Source organism: Halyomorpha halys, unplaced genomic scaffold (genome assembly GCF_000696795.3).
Source record: "Halyomorpha halys isolate HHAL.00 unplaced genomic scaffold, Hhal_1.1 Scaffold1574.1, whole genome shotgun sequence".
NCBI classification, from domain to species: Eukaryota; Metazoa; Arthropoda; class Insecta; order Hemiptera; family Pentatomidae; genus Halyomorpha; species Halyomorpha halys.
The window spans coordinates 150,031-159,085 of NW_027106867.1; the positions used below are offsets into that span (position 1 = coordinate 150,031).

General features: G+C 34.0%; 1 protein-coding gene across 1 annotated transcript in view; it reads right to left on the reverse strand.

Annotated features, from left to right (window-relative positions):
- Positions 1-4,717, reverse strand: part of LOC106690087 (dynein regulatory complex subunit 5) — a 23,328-nt gene extending 18,611 nt beyond the window's left edge. The window contains exon 1 of the mRNA XM_067045180.1: positions 4,555-4,717. The gene's annotated coding sequence lies outside the window, so the exon portion shown is untranslated. The remainder of the gene's footprint in view (positions 1-4,554) is intronic.
- Positions 4,718-9,055: the final 4,338 nt, after the last annotated feature.

Consider the following 9,055-nt stretch of genomic DNA (forward strand, 5'->3'; position numbering starts at 1 on the left):
CGAGATGAAGCGACGGACTAAGATTGCTGGAGAGAAGGAGAGGAGATAGGTCATCGTCTTAGGTGTGCGTACAGAATTAACTACTTTTGCGATCATAGATTAGCAATAAACTTCTCTATCTCAAGCAGTGTATACGCCACCTGTGCCATGACTAGACCCAATAAAGGATGTGGATCTACGATCGAATTTTGGAGATTTAGAGTCCCTTATTTATAGGCCTAGTCCATGCGGCTGTGACTGAGAAGCGGTCGGTACATGTCTGCTTGAGATAGATTCGTGCATTGCATTGTTATCATTTATTATTCATTGCACAGATATTGCTCAGTATTATGTACAGAAATTATTTGTATACAAAAATTACAACGTGTTCTTTACAAAGTGAAAGTAATAAGTAAATTTGTGAGCTTCGGTGAGGCTCGAGGTGGAGCGCTCTGGTGAGTTGTGCCAATCACTTGCTCCCTCTCGCTACAGTAGCATTGCGGCGTATAAGATGGGCGTGTGAGGTTTTAGCTTTTAGTAACGTGCAGTTACCTAAAATTAAAAAAAAATACACGGAACCGACGGAACGCCACAGGGATAGACCGAAACGTAGATAGGAGGATTGTTTTAAAACTGATTTAGTAGATTTGTAAGGGCATCTCTGGAAAGATATATGTAGAGAACGATTGGTGGTATCGGCAGTGAACCTTCGGGTTATCTAAGCCTTTATTATTACTCATTTGCCACAGGATTCAATGCTGTTTTAATCTGTGAAACAGTAGTATTCTGAAAGTATGTACCGTTAAGCAGGTATAGGCGAAAAATCAATTTGTCTAAAATTAATCAAATAACCAGTAAGAGTTTTAGGACAGCTAGAAATGCGTTTTCATGTTAAGTGTGTATGTAAAACAGCATTAAAAATTAGAAGGCTGTCAGAAATCCATTTAAAATTTATTACATCATTAAATCCACTTCATCTCAATAAATTTTGTTGTGTGATCGTTAATCACATCGGCTTCATTCATCTTTTATAAATGAGGCGTTCGGTCTTAAAACATGGTAACCGACAAAAAACACTCGGGGAAAATCTATTGTTGAGTTTTGATGTTTGGTACTTGGCTCCTACAAAAATCACAATATTATATTACCCAATTATACCCCAGTGAAAATGATGTTTGCCTAGTAATCTACAGGTCACCAACCTATTCTAGCATTTTCATTCTGTAGGGCCACCACTTAATGAAAAAATCAAAGACGCCGGATTCGAATTGGCGCTTCCCGCAGATCTCAGAACGATTGGCCTAGGCCTAAACACCTGAACTACGGACGGCCCACCCAATTATTTGAAATGTATTGAAAAATAAACCATTTACTAGTTACTACACAAAAATTATATTTGGACCACTCAGCCTTAAGACTTCTAGTGTGGTTTTAAGTTTTCGTTATCGATTTTTTTGTAATACTGAAGTCGTTGATCGTTTGACCATTCGAAGTCTTGCTGCTCAATATAGATTCGATTATTTTAAACGCTCATTGGTAAATGTTTTTTTTTCTCTCAATTCAGTCAGAGAACATTTGTCATGGTGATCTCTATCCATTATCCCTCGGTCGCACAGTACACACGTGGGATCGTTCCCCCCTCTTGTAGAGATGATTCTGTCATGATAGTCATGGCCAGATGTCAGGCAGTACCGGGCTGCATCTCTTCTTAAGTGGTAAGCAGGAATTGGGTTTTATATCAAACTCTTACATCTTTTCCTTTTCACCTTTTCGAAGTGTGTTTTTATTGTTTCCTCCTTAATTTTGATCCTTATTATTTTTATTGAGTCATAGAATATTGGATGGGCTGGTTGTGGCAATATTGCCCCCTGCCTGGCAAAACTATTTGGTTCCTTTTTTCCTAGAATCTTGCAATAGATCTGAATCCACTGAAGGATCACATTAATGCCTTGCAGTGTCAGGTAGTGGAGGAAGTTGTATTCCAAAACAGCATTTGATAAACTTTGGTGCATGCTTGTAACAGCAAGGATAGCTCGAGTGTCTGAGAACAGCATTCCGGTCTTATCTCTTGAGCTCTGGTCTACACCTCACACGTAGGGGATAGAGTGGGCGCAGGGATCCTCAGGTCGATTGTGTAAATATTGTATAGGGTGTTTTTTTAAGCCCGATAGAACTTGAAATTGTAAAAAATAACACAAAAAATTAAATTGTAATCAAAATTTTTTTTTTATTCGAAAGATCAATACGTGACATTAACATTTGAAAATGATTTCGGGCATATGAGCACCGCGGCTGTTCTTGACGAAGCGCATTCTGGACGTCCAATTTTGGGCCACTTTTTCGAGCACTGCTGGCCGTATGTCACGAATAACACGAACAATGCTGGCCTCCAAGGCGTCAATTGTTGCTGGTTTATCAGCATAAACCAGTGACTTCACGTAGCCCCACAGGAAATAATCGAGAGGTGTCAAATCGCACGACCATATGCGGCAATTTTGCTTATTAACAAACCCGTTAAGCCAAAAATGCGCCTCATCGCTGAACACAATTTTACAGAATGCGCTTCGTCAAGAACAGCCGCGGTGCCCATATGCCCGAAATCATTTTCAAATGTTAATGTCACGTATTGATCTTTCGAATAAAAAAAAAATTTTGATTACAATTTAATTTTTTGTGTTATTTTTTACAATTTCAAGTTCTATCGGGCTTAAAAAAACACCCTATATATATTATTTTATTATTACGTTATTTTATTTTATTTATTTATTTTTCATACTCATAGTTGATTATGTTCATCTTGTCTTTTATTTTTTTTGTATATATTTTAAGAGATTTTTTTCTTTTATTTATTTTAGTATGTATGAGATCATTCATCACTATTACCTATTGCCCACTACTGTGTGGCAGATTGTAATATTTATCAATAAATAAATCTAAGATATTTAAAAAATTAAAAAAAAAAAAAATTCCGGTCTTGCCTTCTAGACAATGTTCTCAGCGGATAGCTGCTATTTCACCGTCGAAGTGTGTACCTTCCTTACCTATTGCAATGCTGAATTGAAAACCTCTTAAGTAAACCCCTGCTCCAGCATTTAATTTGATTCAGCTGATCTGTCTGCATAAATGTGAAGCCAATCCTGAGAATGGTACTTTTGAGCTATTGTTTCTAGGATGTTGCTTTTAACTCATAGCCATATGTTGTTTTCTTACCAACTTGGCGAAAGAGTTACGGCTCTACCTTGTTTGAGTGATAAATGTTCCTTTTCGTTATCATGTAAACGTCTTGTAAGGTGTCAGTAGCTTCACTATAACCGATATTTTAAATGAATGATAGTATAGGTATATTTATATTTGCCCATGCTCATCGGATAATGAATAATGAATAAATTGCTCCTTAGGTGCCATGTTATTTTTTTTCCTGGAAATAAAGAAAACTGGAACAAAATAATATGACTCCAGATGCTTCTCTGTAAACACCTAATTGAACTGTGATCACTGGCGAATACCTTTACAGTAGATAAACAGCAACCATAGGGGAGATACCTACCCACCTGTGGAATTAGAGTAATACTAATAATCTATCTACTAAAAATCTATTTACATTTTTTTTTTTTTATCAAAACATTACAACCGTAACATTACCAACGCTACATGTACTGTCAACTATCAAGACCTAGGGTAACACTGCTACTACAACAGTAGATACTGTCCTGACAGACCTAGTAGGTGTAAAACATGGTAACTGCAGCAAATACCATGTTAACCTTAACAAAAATTTTAATTCTGCCGAATTTAACAAAATATTTATAAATTAATTTAAAATTATATATTTTGTTTATGTTTGGCCAAGTTCAGTTTCTATTCTTGACTCTTAATTGAATAAATAAAAATGAAAAATCTACCTTTATTGAGGTTAAAGAATGAACAGGCTTTAAAAATTGGTAAGTACATTAGATACCATTTTAATGGTATAAAAAATTACAAATTTTTCTTGCTCTTATAGTACAGATATTTTGTAATTACCTTTTTGTTTTGTTTTTGATTTAGTCAGTTAGATTTTAATTAATTTGATTTTTTCTTCTCTGTACATACATAAGTTGTAATTAAATGTTGTCATATTGGTCAATAAATGTTACTATAAAATCAAAATTACCTTTATTATAGTTTTAAAGGAACCTAGTCCCGGAATAATAAACTATTTTTCATTTAATTTCATTTCATTACTCATATTGAAAACATCGGATGAAGTTCCCTTATCATTGAGAGACAGAATACGTCGGGCGGCCACCATTGTCTGTTACCATGTTTTACTTCCTAGTAGTTATCACTTATCATAACTTAATACCAATATTATTATTTTGAAAAATAAATACATTTTCAACACATTCTTTAAAAAACCACTGATATCAGTTTTAAGAAATCTTATTTTACCAAAAACATCAATTCACAAAAAAAATGTGAGAAAGCATGTTTTATATTCAGTCGTAAATCATGGTATCTGACATTGTTATCAATTACTGAACTTGTTATCTGAAATTGATAACCTTAAATATAACATAAAATGTAAATACTAACCTCTAGTTAACAGCTGTAAAAGTAAATAATTGGATCTTGAACTAGAAAGGCCCTTTCAATATCAACTCAGACTAAAATAACCTCATAAAACTTCTATAAAACTATTTCAGGGCTATTTCGACAGCTGTGCATGAGGCAGAACATTATATTGTAAATGGTATCGAAAATAATTATTAATCAACTTTAATTTTAATTATAGCTGAAATATTGCAAAACTTATCCATGCTGGAAGTTTTGCAATATTTCAGCTATAATTAAAATTAAAGTTGATTAATAATTATTTTATATATATAGATATAAAATATATATAGTTTATATAGATTAAATAAACACAATTTCGGTGTTGAAAGTTTGATATCAGTGATTTTAATTGGTTAAACTAAATATTCACATACAATTTATTTTTATGTTTTGGTTATAAACATTTTAATTATTCTTCTATTCAATTTTAAATTCAGTGCAATGCTCTTCGATATATTATGTTTTGGGTTAACTTATTTGGAAAATATGCAAGGGAATCCTAGTGTTATCTTAACCTAGATTGTTGGCATGTGATTCTCAATATTTATATTGGCATAGTGCATCTAAGATGAGTTTACCTGTACGGATGAGAACTCGCGCACCCCGAACCTTAGCTCCTTCCCCCCTCCATACCATAACAAACCCTTCCTACCGGGAACAAACCAAGAAGCCAACCAAGCAGTCCAGAACTAGGCAACGCCTAACCATTTCTTGAATCTTTATTTTTTAATTATTTATTTATTGTTATTTACAACTGTATACATATATACACATCAAGTAAATTTCCTGTAAGTTATATTATGACATGATACAAACATGTGGAGAATCTACCCATTACTCCAATAGAACTCCAAAAACATTTCTAAAGGAGAAGATCTTGAGGCCATCATCTTTAGAAACGAGTTGGTTTGGGTGGTTGGGAAGTTTATTATGGAAGGATTTGTATCTGGTTCTGGCCAAATCGGCAACATAGGGGGCCATTAAGGTCCTGATGATTTGGTTTGTGACAAAGTAAGGAGCATTAAGGATTTTATGAAGGATTTTGGACTGTAAGGATTCGATAGAAATTAGGTGGTTTAGTGGAGCCCCATAGCTCAATTCCACATGTCCAGATAGGCCTTATAATAGTCATGTAGATCAGTCCTTTGTAATGGATAGGAAGTTTGAAACGTTTGTCGAGTAAATGTTGTAAAAGTCGGAATCGACGAGCAGTTTCCTTTCTTTTTAGTCTTGTATGAGGATTTCATGCCAGTCCTTTGTCCAGATTTAGTCCTAAGTAACGGATCTGTTCAACAGGAATAAGTGGGGTGTTATTAAAAGATACTGTGGGGCAAGACGAAGGTTTACGACGAAGAGTAAATGTGATTTTGTGGGATTTATTGGAATTTATTTTAATCCTCCAGTTTTGGCACCATTCTTCAAGGGTGGTGATGTGGGATTGGGGGGATTGGGATACAATGGAAGGATCATTATTTACTGACAATAGGCATGTGTCATCGCCATACGAGGTGAGATTAGTGTTAGGGTGGGTTGGGATGTCAGCTGTAAAAACTGTATAAAGGATAGGACCAAGGATACTACCCTGAGGTACACCAGCAGACTGAGGAAACAGGGATAAATAAGCACTGTTGTGATTTACTTGAAATAATCTGTCTGAGAGATAAGAACGGATAATCAGATAATATGTAGGGGGTAGGAATTTACGGATCTTGAATAGCATTCCTGGGTGCCAGACTCGATCAAAAGACTGTTCTACATCAAGAAAGACTCTCGAGCAGTACATTCCAAGGAAGACGAGACTACATCAACCACACGATGGCATTGGCATTATTACACTCATACAAAGATAAACATTATTAACTATTTTATAGTAAATTGAACTAGCTTTAATTTGAGTTCAGACATACATCTGTACTTCCAATGGTTTCTGAAATAAAGTTTTTCATAAATCAAACTTATGATCCAAACAACTATAAATCAATTTATTTTAGCTAATATCATGAAAACTACTATTCCTACGAGGGTAAAGGTCATAAACTACTTAATAGTACATTATATTAGCTTTAATTTGATTGTTAAAAGACATCAGAACTTCGTTCCTGAGATATAGATTTCTCAAAATAAATTCACTAACTATTGATATTTCAGTAAAATTTTATGAAATGTTGCTTTTTAAAAGGCTATAACTCGATAACTATCGGACGTAAATAGCTCTATTAGGGCGAATATTTCAGCAAAGTTACTCTTCTTTAAATAATGTTCTTTTAGATTTTGTAGTGTTAATTTTTAAGATATAGAGCTCCGAATGAAAAAATTAATGTTTTTATAAGGATTTGAAACAGCCGCCATTTTTTATTACCCTCCCTATACTTGGCAGACTCATCAGTTTTGACTAGTAATTATACATAGTATTCAATAATGTAACCAAAAATTAGGGTGAGATAACTACCTTTTTTTCTTCCCGGCTCTTGTACTATTACAATTTAACAATTATAAAACAATTTTGAGGTAAATAGTATAAGAAATAAAGAAAATTAGGCAAACAAATGATAATATACCCTTGCCTAAATATAAATAATTTAATCACTATTCGAATTTTTATTTTATTTGACTGCAGTATAGCCTAGATTTTATTTTAATTATAACGAGTTGGTATTTTTAACTAAGTGTTTAAGTACGTAAGTTGTTGATAATACGGATTTATTACATATATGTTTTTATTTACTATATTCATAAAATAAAATCTTCATCCTTTTTTAAAAGTGGTTGTTCGGATAAAGGGATGGTCAGGATTATCGAGGTTCAGGTAATGGGATGGTCAGGATTATCGAGGTTCGGATTAGCGGTAGTCCACTATGGAATACTTTCATGGAGATGTAAGTATCACTTCATAATCCAAATAATATTAAAAAAAAATCCATGTGGAATTATCAAAGCAGCATGGTACTTCAGAAATCAAAAACCTAACATACCAACAGTAAAAGAGATTAAAAAGTCTGCCATGACATTAAGGGCTATAACAAAGGTACTAGCGCTTAGAACGGCCATCACCTCAACTTTAATGGCCTAGTTAAAGTTAAATTAAAACGATGTGAAGCCCCCCTTGTATAAAATAATAGTTTGAGGCCCATCTGTGTGAAAATTAAATAATTGATATGTGTTTTATTTATGTAATTAGAGCTATTACTTCAGAACTAAATTATTAATATGGTCACACACAACTTTATTATGATTTAAATACATAAAAACAACTCAGGCACTAAACTTTTTATTGTATTTTCTAGGGTTAATGAAGGACTTTAATACTTACTTAACCATGAAAGCCCGCCAAGCAAATTAAAATAACATTAAACCATGGACCACATCAAAACGTTCCTATCGTAGGGAGGAGATAGCTATTGCCAGATTGAGTATAGGTCATACGAATTTAACTTGCGCATATCTGATCAATAAGCAACCACCGCCAAAATGTCAATATTGCATCACTGTACTTACGGTCAGTCACATATTTGAAGAATGTCATTTCTATTCCTTGAACTTAAATAAATTAGGGGTGGTTTATATATGTTCATGCATATATACACACACAGACCACTTTGCAAGACTAGTTTATTATTACTACAGTAACACTTTTGAGAAAGTGGGTAGCTCAATGGTAAGCCATTCTGCTAATAACTCCAAGGATCTGGGTTCGAATTCGGCTGGGGCAGATAATTATTTTCTCTTTTCACTATAGCCCTTAGTCAGCTCTTAGGGCTGGAGCCCTCTGAGGTCACAGTCTAATATAGTAAAGACAACCATTGGGTAAACATCTGGAGGTGGAGCGTGATTCTGATCTAATCACCTCCTTGCACAACTGTTGGTCTAGTAACAGAACTTCCTTAGGTACTGCACCTCTGATCCTCCATAGGTTGTACAGGTACAGATTTAATTAATTTATATTATTTATTGTAATTATTACAATTATTAATTGTATAAGTGTAATAATAATTGAATCTGCCACAGTCAAAGGAAATGAGTATTAGAATTCTTATTTTACATTCATTAATTGTTACATACATGTAAAATAAAAGCAAAATACGTTATACCATAATATAACAATATACAGTTAACTTTCGACTTGCCCCATAGATTTACAAATTGTTTAGGTATAAAAGTTAGGGAGTTTATCGGGCCTGAGGGGACTGGTGGAAGTTGGGCAGTTTGCCGAGGTTTCAACTAACAGTGCTGCCCTCTATTCGGCTAATTGCTTTCAATTAACATCGCCTTCCCGACCACCCTCTTCCGTCTTATTCTCAGCCTGTTGTTCTTATCGAGCCAAAGGATTTTCGATGTTCTTATCGATTTAGGATTTTCGGATCTTCCTTACTACTTAATAACTTGATTTGTACCAAGAACTCACAATTTGTTGTATATTTATGTTATAGAAGATTCAATGATTTTAGCAAACATTATAGCAGTGTTTTTTTGAAAAATCAAT